Source organism: Rattus rattus, chromosome 13 (genome assembly GCF_011064425.1).
Source record: "Rattus rattus isolate New Zealand chromosome 13, Rrattus_CSIRO_v1, whole genome shotgun sequence".
In the NCBI taxonomy this organism is placed as follows: Eukaryota; Metazoa; Chordata; class Mammalia; order Rodentia; family Muridae; genus Rattus; species Rattus rattus.
In genome coordinates, this window is record NC_046166.1 from 15,391,262 (window position 1) to 15,412,786 (window position 21,525).

At 42.1% G+C, this 21,525-nt stretch overlaps 1 protein-coding gene across 2 annotated transcripts in view; it reads right to left on the minus strand.

Annotated features, from left to right (window-relative positions):
• The window catches only part of Ccser2 (coiled-coil serine rich protein 2), a 107,727-nt gene that overhangs the window by 58,121 nt on the left and 28,081 nt on the right, over positions 1-21,525 (minus strand). The gene's annotated exons all lie outside the window — the stretch shown is intronic.

The window sequence follows — 21,525 nt, forward strand, 5'->3', positions numbered from 1 at the left end:
ATATAGTCATTTGTTTTGAAAGTATCATCACATAATAATTGAAACTATTCATCATTTGCACAGTAAGAATAAAGTAGTTTTAATTTTTAAAATTTTTAAAAATTCATCTGTACTATATTTTGAATTTTGAATGCTCCCCACCTAGAGAGGGAAATAACAAAATACAGGTAATATAAAGGGGGAAATGAGAAATACAAGGAGGGATTTTTAACTCAGGAGAAGAAAGAAAGGATAATATAAAAGTGAGGAGGAGGGAAAGATAACATTAATCATGTTCAAAATAGACATAGGAAATCATTATTCTATATTTACATAAAATTATGTATAATATATAAATACACGTGTATATATACATTATGTAGTTTAAATTGAGCTGCACCACTTGGATTGATTAATAGCCCTGCAAGATTCTATCTAATGAAAACCCAGCATTAGGTATGAGAAACTTTTTGAGATGTTAGTTAAGAGTCTAAGAGACTCTCAAAACATCACAAGCTATTGCTGTTGCCCTTGGTTACCTCCAAAAGTTGAAAATAAATCCCTATAGCTGAAGATACCTTGTGTCTTGGGCATAGGACTTTAAGGATTTGAGCTGGAACATGTCTCTTTCCTGAGGACTAGGCAGGACAGTACTATAAAGTGTTATGTTATCTGCTAAAAGAGGAAAACAGTCAATGGTCCTACCCAGCTGTGAAGTCTATACACCCACAAAGATGCCCAGCATGGCAAGCTATCCCTAAAGTTACAATGCTGGTGCTTATACCTTAGTGGTAACGAGAAGCCAGCTAATTGGACTGAAGGCTCGCTTAACAATAGAGAAATCATGCCTGGTATTAATAAGCTAGCCAACTACGCATATCTTCTGAATATCTACTAGGAGTAAGTAGTTCCTACAGAACTACTACACCATTTTCCTAAATCATTGTAATTCTTAACTGCATTCTAAATACTCTATTTTGTTGTGTTTTGTTGTGTTGTGTTGTGTTGTGTTGTGTTGAAGACAGGATTTCTCTTCCTGGAACTCACTTCTGCAGAACAGACTGGCCTCTGACTCAAAGGATCTGCACGCCTCTGTCTCTCCAGTGCTGGGATTATAGGCATGCACTACAACCACCTGGCCTAAATACTTATTCTTAAAGCCACAGATAAGTATAGGTCACCTCTCATCAAATAAGCTTCTTTTTGCAGCAGAAAATCATTAAAGAAAGCCACCATTAGTCAAATGTGGAAACCAACTGAGCGTGGGCAACAATCACAAGTGATATCCTACAACACAACTTTTGCAACTGAGGACTAGAGCGCATCACAGAAAGGAGACCAGAAACATTCTAAGAGCCACTGTACCAGGAAGTCTGCAGTGAGATTGTGCCTTCTGGCTGTGACAGGGAGGTTACACCCATGAAATCTCAACAACATGGCTGCCTAAGTAAGAACTTAACTATTACAACACCAGCAGACATTCCAGTGCAGATAAGGAAAGTATCTCGGGCCCCATCCTTAAAGGAAGAAGCACAAGCAATTAACACCTCATTGGTTCTCTAGTACTGAGTGGTCAGTCCTGGAAAATGATGCGTGCAAGCAGGCAACACTTTAGGACTCAGTAGGACACATTTCTATGGACTCACTTATATGTATATGTAACAACTATGGTTAAAGAAGAAGAGGACACCAACTGGGGAGCATACCTCAGAAATGGTATGGAGGAGGAAAGGGAAGGAAGATAATCTAGTTAATTTTAATTAATTCTAAAACATGATATCCTCTATAAAAACACCTGACTATCTGAGTCTGAGTGTGTGTCAAACTAGATAGCACTAGGTGTCCCAAGCCATAAATGACAATTTAGGCCAGAGGAACAAACCAAGCCAACAAAACATGGTTTTCTAAGTCTACAGCAGAGCCAAAGGAGGTGTGCCCATCAACAAGGTAATGCTCCCACAACTGCCAAAATGGTATCTAGCTTCCAGTATTCAGGACAATATGTCACAGAAGTGAGAAAGGTGAGCAGTAAACATGTTTGCCACCAAGTCTTAAGTCCACCCACAAAACTTTCAAACCAAAATTTGTCCTGTATTTAAAAAAAAAAAAAGCAGGGACAAAGATGGAGCAGAGACTGATGGAAGGGCCAACCGATAACCAGCCCAACCCTCACACCAATTCCTAACACTATGAATGATACACTGTTATGCTTACACACAGGAACCTGACATAACTGTCCTCTGAGAGGCTCTGCCCAGCAACTGACTGGAACAGATAAGAGACATCCTCAGCCAAACATTGGATGGAGGTCAGGAACCCTTATGGAAGAGTTGGGGAGAGGACTGAAGGCCCTGAGGGATGGTAACCCAACAGGAAGACCAACAATGTCAACTAACCTGAACCCCTACGAGCTCTCAGAGACTGAGCCACGAACCAAACAGTACACACAGACTGGATGGACAGAGGCCCCAGCACATATGAAGCAGAAGGCTGCCTTGACCTGCCTCAGTGGGAGAAGATGAGCCTAATTCTGCAGAGACTTGATGTGCCAGGGTGGGGTGATACCCAGGGGATGGTGCCCTCTCAGAGTCGAAGGTAAGAAGGGGGGGCACTGGGATGGGGGGCTGCATTTAAGATGTAAATAAATAAGACCCGAGTCAGTCGCCAGGACCCACATTGTAGAAGCAGAGAAAAAACTCCTACTGACTTCCACATGTGTACTGTGGAATAGTTGCACATGCACACATACACAGTAAATAAACATGAAAAAAGTTTACAAAATTACAACTGTTTTATCTAGGTGTTTTTAAATACATATTTTGTTTTACACTTAAAAAGTTTTTTTTAATAGCCTTAAATAGCAGGGTGTGAGCCTACTATGGTGGAAAAGTGACAGGATAATAATAATATAACCTTGAGGGCTTACTAAAGCCCACGAGACTATGAGGAGGAGCAGGCAGGTTAATTAGCAGGGGAGGAGGAAGCATCAGCACTTAATGCTTAGCAACAAATCACTACATACGCTATTTCTACATCCGTCCTGTCTTATGAAACGATGCTCTGTGAAATGAGAGAAGTCTAAAAGGAAATATAGGAGTAGATTAAATATACACAGATGTCTACATATCGAAATTAAAATATATCTGGGAGGAATAAAACAACTACTCCATTAAGATGGTATGTGATTATGCTCGTATTCATTTTGTTATCTCTGTAGTACAAATATACAGCTTTCACCAGATTTAAGAGTAAGACTCCACAGTAAATAAGGTTTTCCTCCCTTAGTGATAGTAGGGAAATTCAAATCCTGTAAACCCTGGCCTTCCACATGCCTAGAAGGCAACAAAATGCCAATACACATGAAGAACTATTCTATAACAGGGTACACACTGGAAGACACAACTAAAAATTTGCCAGGAACCAACGCATTGAGATTTGAATCAGAGAAATGTTATCGTGGCTTCAATACAGAGAATACATTTCAGTGGAGCAGAAATAACAGTGCTGCGGTCACGAGAGGATCCACAGGACACGCTAACCCGATCAGTGCTGGTGAGAGTAAAGAAGTAGGTCTGCTACATCTTGTGCAGTGGAAATGAGACATCGGAGTTCACAGATGACTGGAATTTGGTCTTAAAAACATGATGTCTACTAAATGAAGGAACACATAAAAAGTAAAGAACCATTCTGATGAAATTTAAAAGAGTAAATACAACAATGACTTGACACCCCCTCCCCAAAAAGGGCAGATCTGGAAGGAAAATGAAGAACACAGTTTTAGAAACCATTGATTTTGAGGTGCCTATGTTTGAGAAGACATGTCTAGCACCTACCTAGCCATCAGCTTACAGAAATGTTTGCTTTATTTTTCTTTCTTTAGTTTTGTAGACAGGGTCTCGCTATATAGAGAGCTTGTCTTAAATTCATGGTGTTCCTTACAAGTGCAGGAATTACATGAACAAGGAGAAGAGAATGTTTTCTATATTCACCTTGTACTTTAAAAAAAACTACAAATATTACAAACTATTGAAAGATTACATGAGATGTGCCTTATTTATAAACCATGATGTCATTTGAAAATAAAAATTTTAATTACTTCTTTGTACCTTACTGTATTGATAAACATTGTGTTCAACAGACATACACTGCATGAGTCATTTCAGCTAAGGCAGACTGTATATATTAATAAAACACTGGTCTCCTAAGATTGTACAGCCTGATGAAATTATAGCCTTCTTAGTTTATTACAAATACTCTATGATATCCACAAAACAGCAAAAATCACCTACTATATTTCTCAGGACACCTCTCCATCATTCAGCAACAAATAACTTTATGTTGAGTAAGAATGGTGAAGGCACATTGTGTCACTGTCAAATTAGCATACTCTTCATAAAGCAGGTGCTTAAAAACGCCTTTGCTGAAAACCACTGACCTTTCAGTTAGGCCCACAAGGCAACTAAAAGCAGAATGGAAGGCTGGCATTTCTACCCCCAATTTGTGTCTGTCTCCCTTATTTTAGACCACTCCTTGGCTCTACAGGCACGACTTATCTTAGGGATAGAAATAACACCAACCAAGGTGGGATCTTCCCTACCTGTCTCATAACTCTCATGGAAAGGCCTACCTATAACCTGGAGGCCATGTGAGAGCTGGAACCAAGGTAAGCCTTCCCTGTGGGAGCCCAGTGACTATGGGGTGATGCCTGTTCTCTTAACTGATGTGTACTTTGGCTCTTTCCTTTTGTCTTCACAGACTTGGAAGAGCCTAAATCTTCCTGGGAGCCTCTCTTTGTGTCAAACTTCATCATAGTTATGGAAGTCCCTGGATGATGCCAGAAGAAGGTGACATTTACAGGAGATGCAAAGCTCTCAAAATTGTGCAGAGTCCCTTCATCATTGCCCTCAGGATGGGCCTCTTATCTGGTTCTTTCTTTCTTTCTTTCTTTCTTTCTTTCTTTCTTTCTTTCTTTCTTCCTTTCTTCCTTCCTTCCTTCCTTCCTTTCTTTCTCTCTTTCTTTTGAAAGGTTTCTTTAAGAAAAAAAAACATTTTTCCTCCTTTTATTTAATCGTTTTTTGTTGTTTTTGGATTTTTTTTATTTACATTTCAAATGTTATTCCCTTTCCAGGTTTCCCAGACATAAGCCCCCTATCCCATTCCCCTTCTTCTCTAAGGGTGCTCCCCTCCCAAACTATCCCCCCAACTCCCCCCGTACACACATTCCCCTACACTGGGGCACTGAGCCTTGGCAGGACCAAGGGCTTCTTTCCATTGGTGCCCAACAAGGCCATCCTCTGCTACATATGTAGCTGAAGCCAAGGGTCAGTCCATGTATAGTCTTTGGGTAGTGGTTTAGTCCCTGGGAGCTCTAGTTGGTTGGCATTGTTACTCTTATGGGGTTTGGGCAGTCATATTTGTAATGGGAAATAACTGGAAGTAAACAGTATGGTCTTCAATAAATAAATGGGTAACTGTGACAAACCCACAGAATGCAATGTATGTATGTATGTATGTGTAAACTACATAAATTAAACTATCTGAACTATAGCTGAACAATAAATGAGCTATCAAAACATAGGAAAAACTGTATGAACTCTAAATTCCAGAAGCCAGTCTTAAAATTGCATATTGCATGACCCCAATCATACGACATTTTTGAGAATGTGAATTATACAGACATATGGAGGTAAGTGACAACATGGTGATCAGGGTCATAGTGACATTTCCTCCAAAGACACTCTACTGTAACCATTCTTTAAAAAAGAAAAACAAAAACCAGAGAATACGACCCTATCACTGAAGCAGCACACACTGGTCACAGGACATGGAGAAATCGAGCTAGAATGAAGCAGAAGATCCCTCCAGCGGGCTATTTTTAAGTCAACTGGACAATCTGGAGTACTGCGAGAAGAGGGTGTTGTCAGTTGAGAAAATCCTCGTCGGACTGGCCTGTAAGAAAGACAGCTTATGGTACACTTCCTTAATTACTAACTCATGTGGAGGGCCCAGGCTACTGTGGGTGGTGCTATCCCGGGTCGGTGGGCCTGGGCAGTGGAAGAAAGCAAACAAAGCGAGCGTGGAGAGCAGCAAGCCAGCATGCAGCACTTCTCCATGGCTTCTGCTTATTTCCTGCCTCCAGATTCCTGTCCCGGTTGGGGCCCTGCCCTTCTATGATGAACTACAATGTGAAACTGTAGAATAAATAAATAAACAGACGGACAGACAAACCCTTTCCTCCCCGAGTTGCTTTGGTCAGGATGCTTTGTCAGAGCAACAGACAGCCCAGGACAGTAGTAGCAGGAACCACTGGGAACACAGGCCATCAGTAGTCTACGGAGCTGTGAACCCAGTGGATTACACGGATCAAGATAGGCTCACGGCCAGTAGTGGCAGCAATGTGATAGGATAACCAACTGCTTTCTGGTTGGATAAAGGCCTGCCCCACAGGAGGAAACATGCCTGGAATGGTAAGGCTGACTAGGAACCCATGCTTGGGGAGTTCACAGGCCCTAGATGTGAACATACCATTATTCTGCTAAATGGTCATAGGATCAAACTGTCCTCTAAATTAACATCTACACCTCATCAGAGATGCTCCTCTGAATAACAGACAATCCTCAAAACCGAAACTCACAGCTGGCTAAAGTGCAGAGAATACGTGTCTGCAGAGCACTCCGTCATAAATGAGACCATGCCACACCCTGAAGGCTCGGGGGTCACTGCAGGAGAGGGTAGGGATAACTAAAGCCAGGGATTGGGGAAGACTCTGATGAAACTGCCTCCTGGCCTGACAAGACCACTGTACTCATAACTCTGCACGGCACCTGCATAGTGTCACCCAGTCTACACGCCAGCACCGGCTGAGAACACTCCCATCTCTGAGGAGCTAGCAACGGTTAACAGCTTCTGGGACAGGGAAGAACTTTTTTCTTTAAGGGTGTGGCCCTGGTACGTTACCATGACCCACTGGATTAGCTGGCACCCAAGAGTTTATAGACAACACAAACCACACATGATGAGCTATTTAAGAAAAAAAAATTTTTTTTAATTTTTAAAAAGGAGACAATTTGGGAGTGGCAATGAGGTTTGATCTAAGAAAGTTAGGGAGAAGAGAGGAGAGGAGTGGAGAGTGTGACCAAAACACACTGTATGAAATTCTCAAACAATTAATTTTAAAAAGCATCAGGCAAGTCCTAATTGAGCAACATCCTACAAAATTCTTGCACAATAATCCTTAAGACTGTGCCAAGGTCATTAAAAGGAAAAGTCTGAGACATGGTCAGAACAGAGGATCCTAAGGAAACCTGACTATTAATTGTAACAAGGTATCCCCAAAACTCAGAGGCTCTAACAAAATGAGGTACCAACAATGGTTCATTAATGTAACAAATATGTCATATTGAGAATAAAGGAAACTACCTATAAAACAGACAAAATCCTGTTACTACCTTTACAATAACTTTTAATGTCCAAAAGTATACTCTAATAAAAGTCCTCATAAAAACTACTACATTTTTCAGCATCAAGAAACATCGATGTGGTGATTCATGCCTGTTATCCAGAACTCAGGAGGCAGAGGAAAGAGGGTGACAGCCAGTCCAAGGCCGACCTAGCCTGCATACAGAATCCCACAAAGGAAAGCAGAGAGAAGGCAGGGACTGCAATGATCTTTTTAAAATGTATTATTGTGTGTGTGTGTGTGCGTGTGTGTGTGTGTGTGTGTGTGTGTGTGTGTGTAACTGAGGGAGGGAGAGAAGACAGATATAGGACTGGGTATGAATGAATGAGAATGGACATACAGGTGCGTGTGTGACATATAACAAAAACAAAGGTAAGAGGACAACTCTGACAAGCAGGTCCTCTCCTCCAACCATGAAGCCCAGGGACCTAGCTCAGGGCATCAGGCCTGCACAGTCAGCACTTCTACTAGCTGGGCCACCTCTCCTGCTGGATCACAGTTATATCTAAAGAGGACATATTAGGAAGATATTCAAAAACACTTATAATAAATCTCCCCTTTCCTCCACCCTCTCTCTCTCCCTTTCTCTCCCTCCCCTCTCCACCCACCATGTCTAACATAGGGTTTCCTGTAACCCAAGCAGGTCTCAAACTTGCCTTATAGTTGAAGAAGACTTTGAAATCCTGATCCTCCAGTCTGCTTCATAATGTTGGGACTATAGACAGACTACCTTGGCCCACACTACATCTTTTATATTACATCTAAAATAATGAGGATGTGGCTGGGCACACAGCACTGCAGTTAGAGCACTTGCTACAAAAGGATGAGGACGTAGCTGGTTCTCCAGAACCTACGCAAGTGTTAATGTGAACCTGGCTGGCCTCTGACTGCATCCTCCAGAGGCAGCAGACAGGGAACAACGGAGAAGGGCTCCATCAGTGAGCTTTGGGTCTGACTGAGAGGCCCTTCCTCCATGAGTACAGAGAAGATGTACTCTGAGGATGACTCCTGATGTCAGTCTCAGGTTTTCACATTTCCAAACTTGCACATGCATGGCACAGACAGACACGTGAAAAGTGTGGGGAAGAGTGGCAGCTGAATGGGCACACAAATGAACCAAGATCATTGGTTCCTATCAAAGCTGAAGGACTGGTAGGGTACAAGCCATAAAACCCCTCAGGTTAAAATACATCCTGAAGTTTCCACAGAGAATTAAGGGAGTGCTCCTTCTCAAAATTTAACAGAAAATAAACACTATTACAACTTTCAACAAAGCAGACCAAAAGAAAAATACAAGCTTTTTAAAAAGTAAAAACAATGTCAAATACAGAGGCAAATGCTAGCAGCAAACCACTGAACTGAGAACAGGACCCCCATTGAAGGAATCAGAGAAAGGACTGAAAGAGCTTGAAGGGGCTTGAGACCCCATATGTACAACAATGTCAACCAACCAGAGCTCTCAGGGACTAAGCCACTACCTAAAGACTATACATGGACTGACCCTGGGCTCCAACCTCATAGGTAGCAATGAACAGTCTAGTAAGGGCACCAGTGGAAGGGGAAGCCCTTGGTCCTGTCAATGTTGGATCCCCCAGTGTAGGGGGATGGGGGAGGGGCAGAACACCCTTATAGAAGAAGGAAAGGGAAAAAAAGTAAAAACAGTGGAAAGAAAACTGACTCAATGGAGATAAAATAATCAATTAATGAAATGTTTAGAAAAGGGAACAAAAACCGAGGGATAAAAGTAAAGAGAAATGTTCCCAATCTAAAAGGAGTAATGGAGAACAGTCCTAATTTATTTAGTCTTTACTTAAGACAGACTCAAAAGTGCTATTCTCTCGCTGTGATTATTACTCAGGAGATACCTACAACATATTTAGTGAGTAAAAAGACATAACTCTATAATATTCAGCCCCCGCTGACTTCTGATCCACTATTCTTTCTTACTCCACCTCCCAGTGTAGATTTCAGCTATCATCGTATTGCTAACAAGTCTTTCCGGAAAACTGATTGCAGAAACTGCTAGACCACCTACAAGTGGCGGAAGAAGCCCATGAGCCGAGAGCAACTGTTAAAAGCTGGAAATAATAAGGAAACAAGACTGCTTTAGAAGCTCCTAGAAGGCATGCCACCATGCTGCCACTGCGCCTTAGTCTCCTGAGACCTGATCCTCGCTGTTTAGCTCTAAGAACATTAGACTGTTGTAGGAATATGCACAGCACATGCGCGTGAGAAAACCAATCTATGGTGTTTCCTTAAATTCTATAGCCAGAGTTGTGTTTCTCCAGTTTCAGAGTCAACAGTATTACCATTGACTGGTTGTACCTTTCACCATTTAAAGGGTATTTCCCACTTTCTGAGGTGCTTCCCAGCAGGCTAAAAGAGGAACAGACCAACACAGAAGTGCCAAGTTCAAGGGAAAAGAAAACCGTTCGGAAATTAATAGTGGACTCCCTGTGGGCGCAGAGAAAGGCCTATGTGATATGTGATGAGCAGATGAAGCCCTGCTGAGTGAACGTGTGTTACTGACGTGAGCACCATCATGCCAAGGCGCCCAGGGCCTTAGACCCATGGGAATAACAGTCTTCTTCTGGTCCATGTGTGGATGTTCACAGTGCAGACAGAAGCTATCAACCTCTTCTGGGATGACTGTAGCCTGCGTCTATTCCCCTGCAATGACCTACATACTTAGTTAAACTCACCTCCTTATCCAGCCATTTACTGTAAACCTCCAAATCCAGCTGTGAACAGCTGTGCACCTGCCCAGCTCAAATGTATAAAATAGAGGCACAGACTCCTGGTGCTGCCACCGCCCTTGGCATGTCCCTGTCACGGCAAGCACAGCCGATCCCACCTCTTCTACGTGTGTCTGGGCATCTGTCCCTTCTTCACTCCCTTTTTGCCTCAGTCAGGTCAAGTCCTGAAGCCATGCAGCACACAGCACCGCACAGTAGCTGCCAAGCATGTACTACGTTGTGACCTCCACGATAAGCCCTGGTCACGTTGTGCTTCACTGAACTTTAAGCCTTTTAAAATTCGCTTGGTGTTTTACAGGTTTGAGATACTGTATCAGTAGGTGACAAATTTTAGTTAACACATGCTTAATAAGCTGAATGATTAATGCACTGCTAGCCTAAGTATGGTGTATTTAGATGCTCTCAGAATTGCCTTCTTTTAGATTCGACTTCTTATCCAATAAACCAGTCATCAGGGAGTGTCCACTGGGGCTGACCACCACCCCAGCAAGCTCACAAACCTAAGAATGCACACGTCTTTCTTCTGTTGCCTACTGAATTCCACACATTAAGGTTACTGTGGGGTTTGGGAGTAAGTGGTATAAAAACACTGCAGAATTAAATGTGAGTTGATAGCAATTTTCCAGATGTAAGAATTCTGAGCCTTAAGATTCGGCAGTAAACTTTCGACAGTGGCAAAGACGCCAATCATTACAGTGTCAATAATGACATGCGCCAGTTTTAGAATAACTGAACAAGCACAGGCATACACATGACACAGATGTTTATCTAAATTACAAAAAGAAATGTGCACTAGGATGGTTGCCATAGCAATCTGTAATTGCAAAATTTTAGAAATAATCCTGATGGTCACTGCTGTTAGAGTAACTGAATAAAGAATTACATATCTACAAAATAATGTAGTATGTTGTGGCATGAAAAAACAGAAATACATCCGTGCAATGAACAAAATAATTATTTTAAGCAGATTACAATGACATAAAGAAATCATGAAATTAAGTAAAAACAGTAGCAACTGAACTTTAACATTATTACAAATCAACTATCAAAGGGTGATTCGGGGAATCTCTAGAAGTCCCAGACACCTGGAATGGAGGAGGCTCCCAGAGTCAACGCATGTGACCTTAGCCTAGATGCCTAACAGTGGGCACATGGAACCTCAAGAGGCTACCGCCTGTAGCCAGGCAGGACCCCCAATGGAGGAATAAGAACATCAACCCGCCCACAGAACTTTCAACCCCAAACTTGTCCTGTCTGAAAGAAATGCAGTGACAAAGAGGGAACAGACTAAGGAATGGCCAGCCAGTAACCGCTCCAGCTTGAAACCCATCCCATGGATAAGTACCAATCCCTCACATTATAAATGACACCCTGTTATGCCTGTAAAAAGGAGTCTAGCATAACTGTCCTCTGAGAGGCTCCACCCAGAAGCTGACTAAAACAGATACAGAGGCCTAAGGCAAATATTAAAACGAGATCAGAGACTCTTATGGAAGAGTTGGGAGAAGGATTGAAGGTCTTGAAAGGCACAGGAACTCCACAGAAGACCAACAGAGTCAACTAACCTGGAACCCTGCACTCTCGGAGACCAAGCCACCAGCCAGAGAACACACATGAGCTGGACCAACGGCCCCAGCTCACATGTAGCAGACAACAGCTCATCTTCACATGGTTCCAAACAACAGGAGCAGGAGTTGTCCCTAAAGCTGTAGCCTGACTATGGAATCTGTTCCCCCAACACAGCTGCCTTTTCTGGCTTCTGTGGGAGAGGATGTGCCTAACCCTGCAGAGACCTGATGTGTCAGGGTGGGGAAATACCCATGGGGAGCTCCACCCGCTCAGAGAAGTGGAGGGAAGATGAGGCGAGGGATTCATGAAGTGGGGTGAGGGGAGGACAGCACAGGGGGCAGCTTTTGGGATGGATGGATGGATGGATGGATGGATGGATGGATGGATGGATGGATGGATGGGTGGGTGGGTGGATGGATGCTCTGCAAACCACCTTTCAACCTCTGCCTCCCTGAAACCCAAGACAAGATACTCAGTTCACAGGTTCTAAAATCAGGGCCCCTGACTCAACAAGAAAGTGACAAAAAACTAAAGTAATGCCACCAAAATGTCCCTAGAAATGGAAGAGTGTGGAAGCAATGGGTCTGGCATTTGCTTTAGAGGAAACAAAGGAGAGCCCGGGCTGTTTTAAAATGTATAAACTACTCATTCAGAATAGAACAGCAATTTCCCAACCCTTACGGCCATCCTATGAGTGGAAAACACTTGGTTTTACAGCCTCAGTGTTCTCCTGAACAAATCTTTAATCCCTACCTAATCTAACTGAGAGGAGTCAGTCCTCTCAGCCTTATTTATCATGCATCCAAATTAGGGACCACAGCTACCTAACAGGCACATGGTTATGAAAACTGTGCTTTCTGTTAACAAATGACTTTTATGTTCACCCTTATCTGATACACAGCCTTTTGCCTAGATGTTTAAATAGCATACAAACTCTGCATTTATGAAAAAACAATATTCCAAAACCTACTGTGTTCAATACCATATGTACACTAGAAGTGTATATGGAAATTTAACAAATGTTTATAAACTATTCACTACTCTATCAGTCTCACTACCTTCATAACATGCTATGGAAATATCTGCAAGTTCAGCCTCAAGCATCAGGGCTCCCCTGCCTTCCTGGCTCATTCTCTAGCTTCGTCCCTAGCTGTTCCCCATCTGACACTCGTACTCAGCTGCGCTGTTAATCCTCAGCGTGACCGGACACCCACGCATGCTAACACGCTCACCTTCAGGGTTTACTTGGTCAACAGATCAACTTTGTACATAGTCTTCAAAACTTCAGTCTAATGTCACTTCCTTCTTAAAACAAATGCATATTCTCTCTCCTCCCCCCTCCCTCTCTCTCCCTCTCTCTCTTTTCCACCCACCCCCTGAAACCTTCTCTTCTCTCTCAACACAATCACATCTTCCATCTGTTATATGAAGTCCTCAGGCAAACTAACAACAGCCCATGACTTTTAAATCCCTACTATAATCATGCTTATATGGTACCAGAATCTGAACTTATTAAAGATAGACACAACTTTATCCATCAAAGTCTTCAGAATTCAACAGTATTCCTGCATCATAGTAGAAACTCAAAAGACAGCTACTGAATTAAGCTTCAGATTGCAATGTTGCTAATGTATTACAGTCCATTGACATTAAATAAAAATAGAATTATGTTTAAAGAGTCAAAACAACTATATTAATAAATTTAAGCTTATTCAAAAGTGAGTTTGTGGGACAAGAAAGATCTTTTGCTGAAAATTCAACGTGGAAAACCATCTGTGAGAGACACAGGTTTTGTCTTCTCCGTGTATCCCCTATCTACAGCGACTACACTGAGCAGTCTGCTATCTTCTCTGAGATCCTGTGGTCCTGTACCAGGAAACGGCTGGAGAGATCAAATGAGTTTGAAATTCGCAGTTACCTATTTTAAGACCGTCTCAGAGTTCTGTAAGCCGCCCTCACCTTCCCATCTACACTGACACAGCATGTTTAGCCACTTGCAGCTTGCTATTATGACACGCGGTGCCTTAGAAACTCACTTCCTAAAGTGGCTATGTCACAATATGCATAGAAAACACTGATCAGCAACGAACAGTAGCTACAGTCAGGGGTGTCTACTTTTAAGTGGATGGCAATATTTTAGGGATCTTTTATGGCATTCATTTCGATGAACATTTACTGAGACTTTAGAGCCTAAAACCTAAACAAACAATGAGGAACAAGAAAATACTAACCGTACTCAAGGCAAGAGGTAGGAGTAGAGAGCCAAGGTGAGCAGGCTGACCGTCAGGACAGAGAGGAGGTCCCAGAGCACTGAAAGCCAAAAGGCGCACTCCACCTCACAGGGCTAAGAAGGGCCAGGAAAGGAACGAGTCCCACCAGCAGCCCCAGACAGTGTGGCAGAACAAACAGAAGCGCAACTACTACCTGCAGCTTCTAAGGCTGAGGAGGCGATGTTTCCATAGTACGATCAATCGAGAATGGAGCTCGGCCAACTGGACCTTCTCTGAGCATTTCCCAAACTGCCTTTCCTCTTCGCCTTCGGCAGGCACCACCTCAGTACAAGCCACTGCTGCTATGGCCCCACCCCCCAGCAATGGCTTCCACTGTTCTTCACGATGTCCAATTCAATCTTTGACACAGAACACTTTTAAACTGTAAACAGGTTTTGCTCCTTCCCATTAAGCTTTCCTGTAGCTCTTTTTCAGCGATCCAACCCCCACCCAGGGTAGAGCTCGAGCTGAAGACCTCTTTTCCATCTCCTAACCATGTCAGTTTTGGGCTAGCCTAGCCTCCTTACACTTCTTCAAGTACATTATCCTCCTATCCATTCCCAAAATACAGAACACTCGCCCAATTACCCTTTCTATCCTTGGCCTAACTTAATTGCATCACGTCCTCAAAAAGCCTCCTGGTCCGACACACAGGTCAGATCTGACAGTGCTACACTTTCACCTCTTTCTCAGTCATCAGTTGAAGACATTTCGTGAATTACCTCAGTGCACTGCACCCACTATCAGAAGCAGAAAGCCAAGGCTGGCTCTCGGCTGCTTTTCTCCTATTTTACTCAGTGATGCAGCAAAGCTCAGGAGATGACGTCCACCTTCCATCCTTAGTTAACCTCTCTGGACAAACCCTCAAAAACATGGCCAGGTATGTCTCCGATCTAGTCCAACCAACTGATAATTTAGTCATCACATGAACGTCCATGAAAGTAAAACCTGCACTTCAGACTCACACATGTTCCCTGCCATGCTGGACTCCACAATGCAATAAACTTTTACTGAAAACTGAGTATTTTATTTTTAATTCAAATTTACAACTTTCTAGAGCTAAGTCTAAGTTTTACAACTTGCTAGAGTTAAATCTAATGACTTCATAGAAAAATTGGTCTAATTAATGTCTGGAACATCGAATACCAGCATTCATCTCTCTGTTCCCTGAGTTAACCCAAATGAGAGCAGGCAGCCTCTTAGTGCCACGCCTTCCCTGCCATGCTGGACTGTACCTTCCGACTGTGAGTCGCAACGAACCCCTCCCAACTAAAAAAGTAATGTAAAGTTTTTGAAAGTTTGGGTCTGAACCTACCTCAGCACTAAACTATCACCCTTAGCAGGAACAAGGAGAAAAGAAACGACTGAGTGAAACACTGGAGAATGAGTAAACTCTTGAAAGGCAGAGGAAAAGGGAGGCTTGCTCTGTTACAGCACAGCCTGTGGGAAGAGACAGCACGTGAGCATTTGGAGAGAGGCAAGCACCTTCAAATGATCCTTGCACAGGGACACAGGCAAGAACACTGGTACAAAGGCATTTCCTGAACAGGTACAAAAGAAAGAAAGGTAAAGAAATAACAATGAAGACCTCCCCAGAATTTAACAAGTAATAAAAAGGACTGCTAAATGGGGTAGAAACCAGTAGGATGGAAACAAGCTACTGCTGTCTTTGAGTCAATGCATGTAAATATACTGTAGAAAAGATCAAAGATCTAGTGTCCTCTTAAATGAAAAATAGGAGAGAGGAAGTCAAATCAGACTAAGATCGTATTCAAAGATTTCTAAGTTTCCTCTATAACTCAAAGACAAATACATACTAGATCTGATAGTTTTACTTTCTTTCTATTTCTGGGCTACAGAAATCCCAAAATACATTAGAAGCAACCTAAGGAATTCATAAAGCTGCGTGAACTACCAAGAATCTCCTAACACCCAATGCACATCTCAGTCTCAGGGATGTCTACCTGCAATCGTCAGGGCAGTAACAGAAAGGCAGCCACTTGCTCCAGGAAAACACAGTCACATGAAATAAAAATGTATGGCATCACCAAATGAAAGGACAGCTCTTAGTGTCAAGCAATTTGCCCTCTAAAGTAAAATAGCGTGTTAAAATAAGGACTTGTGCTGGCCTGCTATATGAGAATAAACTGCGGGCAAAGCACACACAAATACCCACACGTTCAAGAGCCATCTGCTTCAAGCACCTCAAGGCCCTCCTATTTTAATCACCAAGCAGGCTGGCTGCTCGGGCCTTTAGTCCCAGCACCCTGAGAGTGTGGGAAAGGATACCCCACATGCACATGCTAGCCTCGGACACACAGCAAGGCCAAAGCTCCAATTTAAAAAAAAAAAAAAGCATTCCAAAACAAAACCTATCCATTCACATATATGGCCTAATAATTATCGCTTGTCAAATATCTTGGTATAAGGACATCGGTCCTCATGATACTGAAGTACTCTTCCTCCTCTTCAATGACAACCACAGCATCACAGAAAAGATGTCACCGTCTTACAGCTTCCAAGTATTGCAGATGTGAATACAATTATAAAAAATTATCAGAAAAAAATACTGTATTTAATCTTCAGAGCAGTTAAATATCAATTAAATGTTTAAAGGCTGACAAGATGACTCAGCAGAGAAAGACATTTGCTTCCAGGCATGTGTTCGCACAAATGAACACACACACAGAATAAATAGGCTGACCTGTGATTTTCTGAAAGCCTAGAGTAAATACACTTAGGCATCCTGCGTGTATAAAAAACTAAAAGCTAAGAACACCAAACTGTGAATACATAACAAACCTAACAACAGTGTTAGCTTAGCAACAAACCTGACTCAACAGTGTCACTTTACTCAACTGAGGTCACCTCAGTTTAAAACAAGTTGTAACCAGTCCATAGCTACTCCAAAGAGCGACTGCAGAGATAGGAAATATGACAGACATATGACAACTTAAAAGGGGTCACATGACAGGCCATATTACAACCACAAAGATCGGTGTAATAAATGACCGCGTACACACTCTGGTGCTCTGCCCAGAAAAGGTGCTGCCTACATGCAGGCTGGATCCTCCTAGCTTAGCCCAAATAAGAAAATCTCTCTCAGGTCCATTATCTAAACAATTTCTCAGTGAGATTCTATTTCTAGGTAAATCTATGTCAACTTGAAAATCACTGTTAATCATACCATAGTTATAACAATTTACAGAAAAACACACAAAAAAAGAAAATCTCTAAAAACCAAATAAACAGAGGCATATCCTGTACACACAAATTGGAAGAAGGCTAATGTAAACACTTGGACTCACTCCAAATTGTCCTCTAAACTCAGTACAATCCTATCCAAACTCCCTGCCTCCTTCACTGAAACTGACAAACTTATTCTAAACTGTATGGAACTACAAAAGACTACGAAATATTTATATATGCAGTCACTGAACAATGAAATGGATGCCCCTGTAGTAGAAGAATGTGGTAAGATGGTTTCCCAATTGTTACCTCTCCAAAAACAATAGCCAATACTGAACCTCTATTTTACACCATACCATAAAATTAATCTCGAGCTCTACCATACACTATACAAAGTAAACTCCAAGGTGGACAGTAGATCTGAATGTAAAAGATTAAATACAACGTGTTTAGAAGAAAATATTCAAACATCTTTTTTACTTCAGAGTAATCAAAGATTTCACATTGAACAAAAGTGAATAAAAGAAAATTAGTAAATTGAACAACACTAACAACTGGGGCAGGGAGGATGAACTCTGCTCTACTTGTAGTCAGAGCCTAGCATAATCATCATTGGAGTGGCCTCACCCTCAGCTTATGGAGCAGATGCTGAGAGCCACAGCTCGTGGAATCCTACAGAGGAGAGAGAAGAAGAATTGTAGGAGCCAGCGGGGTGAAGAACACCCCAAGAAAACTCACAGAATCAACTGAGCTAGGCTCACAGGGGCTCACGAGACTGCGCCAACAATCGGGAGCCAGCTTGGTCTGGTCCGCCTTAGGCCCTCTGCGTATGTTCTGTGGTTGTGTAGCTTGGTCTTCTTGTAGGACTCTAAAAGTGTGAGCAGGGGACTGTCTCTGACTCTTGCCTGCTTTGGGGACCTGTGTCCTCCTGCAGGGCTGCCTCATACAGCCTAAAAATGAGGAGAATACCTAGTCTTGTTACAACTCGGTATATGTTTGGTTGATATCCGTGGAAGGTCTGTCCTTTTCTGAAGGGAAACAGAAGAATGGATTTAGGGAAAAGGGACGGTCAGGGGAAGAGGCTAGGAGGAGAGCAGAGAGGGGAAACTGTGGTCAGGATGTAAAACAAGAGAAAGACAAATTTTCTTTTAAATGTTTTTAAAAACCCAGTTAAACTTACCAAAAAATACTATTCAGAAATTGAGAAGGCAATTCAGGATAAAAAATATACACACATACATATGTTAGGTACCTAAGATATATATTTATCACATGTGTTTTAGGGTTTCTATTGCTTGCCAAATACCATGACCACGAGCACGGGGTGGTTTGTTTCTTCTGACTGTTCTCTGGTTGCGCTCCCACTGAGGCCTGGCAGGAACTTAAGGCCGGCGCCTGGAGGCAGGAACCAAAGCATAAGGCATGGAGCAATCAATGCTGCTCACTGGCTTTCTCCTCACGGCTCCCTCAGCCAACTGCCCTCCCATCCCGGCATGGGCCGAGTCCACTCACATCAACCGATCATCAACAAAAGGTCCTACAAACCTGGCTGCAGGCCAGTATAAGGTGCATTTTCCAATTGAAAGTCCTTCTTCCCAAATGCCTCCAGTTTGTATCAAGCTGACATAAAACTAACCAACAAAAGCATGTGAAGGATTTTTACAAATAGTTTTTTAATGTATAGCCCAATTAAATGCATATCACAAAAGAGGCTATCCTAACAGACAGTGAGTATAGTCTCCAAAACAATACCATGATATTCCCACCAGAATAATAGAAAAAAAAAAGGCAGACAACATGAAGTATAGAGAAGAAAGCAGAGTTCCAGAATGGGTCTGTGCTGCCAATGGGAATTGTAAACACCATACTTTGGAAAACTGGTACCACTATCTATAAAAATCAGTGTGCCTATAACTAAAGGAATCCCTCTTCTATTCTGTCAACTGAAACAAATACATTTTCACGAAAAAATACAACAAAATATTTTCAACAGTGCAATTCTCTACGGAACCTAAAGCTTCCAACAACTTCAAAAGCCTATGAACATGGGGATAAAGTAGGCTGTGCCATTCACACAACGGAACGCGATTAAGTAAGAAGAATGGACAAGGGTTGGGAATACAGCTCAGTGTAGAATGCTTACTTCATCATGGAGGACAGACACATATGGACAGATGATAATACAAAAATCCTACAATTCATTAAAAGCCAGACACAAATTAACATGTACTCGGCTTCATTATATACATTAAAAACAGGACAACTGATCTACAGTAATAGAAGATTCTTCCTCTGTCTTTTGCTAAGAGTAACTAACCTTTCTTTGGAATAAGAGGATCAATGAAAGGAATAGAAGAGAATTTTCTGAAGTGATGGAAATATTCCCCATAACAACCTGGACAACTCCATCAAAATTCCTTGGGATGCTTGTAAGTTCATGCACTTTACTGAGTATAAATTATAAACAACAAATACTACTAAGCACATAAATGGCTGAGACTCTAGCTGGTAACTCTAAGAGTGCCAGTCTCAAAGGTCAGTTTATCCTTCACAAGAGAAGAACTTGTGCCATGTCTTTAACCCTTTTCCCTCAAACACAAAGTCCTGCTCTAAAAGCTGTATTTGCAGGAAACGGAGGCTCAGTGCAGGCACAGGGCTGCAGTGCTCACACAGATGCACAAGACCCTGGGCTAACTTCACAGGAGGAAGGCTGGGGAGAAGGTTCATCTAAACTGTATCTAAGCTGGTACACGATCTACAGAGGAACGTCCTTACATGAGCCCAGACTGGGATCAACACTGCCGTGAAGACAAAAACAGGAATGGCATACTGAAGCTCACTTGCGGGTAAGTCACTCATTAATGAGAATGATTTTAGCAAAGAAAAAGAAAGTGGAAAAACAGAAAAAGGAAGACAATTTAAGTAAAAGTGGTATGATATCAGAGTGAAGTACATCAAAAATGCAAGTAAAAATGAACTTAGCTAAAAAAAAAAAAAAAGAAAAAAATTGGGTTGCAGATTTAGCTCAGTGGTAGAGCACTTGCCTAGCAAGCGCAAGGCCCTGGGTTCAGTCCCCAGCTCCGGAAAAAAAAAAAAATTAAACAAATTCTGTGCTAAGGATCCAGCAGGTTTACCATGAAGGGAAGGGAAGAACACAGAAAAAAACTGGCAAAGGACACTGGTATCTGGGCAAAGGGAGGGATGATAAATGCATCAGTGGAAATAGCAGCTCAATCGAGACCAGTGAGGTGATGTGTCTGCAAAACAAAGCAAGCTGAGAATATGCAAAGCAAAAAATGTGAGCTTCCATCCAAACTACCAAAGAGGACCTTAACATGCTTTTGCCAATACGTCCATCCCTTATGGACCTTGTCTCTTCCCTGGATCAGAACAGAGTACTATCAAAGCTGGGCATGGTGGGCACCTTCAATCTCAGCCCTGAGAGGCAGAGGCCAGGGAGTCCCTAAGTCTGGTCTACAGAGAGACTGACAGGACAGACAAGCCTAACTCAAAAAGCCACAGAAAAAATCAGGAGCCACTATCTTGTTCTGCTTCCCATCTGTTATACTCAAGCATATTAATCAAGGATATGCTCAAGGATTTTAACACCATGGTCATCAAGTATGTTCTAAACTCAGTAGAGGAGGCCTTTTGTCAGTCATGATAATGAACCTCTAAAAACTGTCAAATTCTAAGTAGCTTACTGCTGCCATCTACTGGACAAAATGTTGATAAGCACTTCAACTATACATTGAAAAAGCCTATTAATAAAGAACACAGTCAAGTCTTAACCTTAACAACAACTGTAACCTTAATCTGATCAGATGAAGATACTCCGTAAGTTACATACCCCTATGTCTGAAACTTAAAAGCCTCTCATAACAATCTGGTTTCTCCATGCCACAGGCTTATATAGGTACAGAAAGTTTTGCTGCCTGAAAGTCAGAATTATATGTGTCTATAAACCAATTTGATTTATGAGTATTTCTATTTTATAACCTAAATAAGTACACTGAGTCATTTTAGCTGCAATTTTATTAGTGTGTCAGTATCTAAGTTACTTGTAGTGTTCCAGGAAAGAACTGTGCATTCATATGTGGCACTTGCAGTTCCCTCTTTCCAGATGCAGGAAGATTATTTTCCTATCCTCTTAGTACATATGTGAGACCACAAACTGATTATCAGGTTGTGAGCAAAAGCACCAGTGCCACTTGCAGGCCACATTAGATACTGCAAGAGTGTGACTGGCAATACTGTCTTCTATCATAGTTAGAGGGGTTTCGAAGATAAGGTCAAGCCCAAG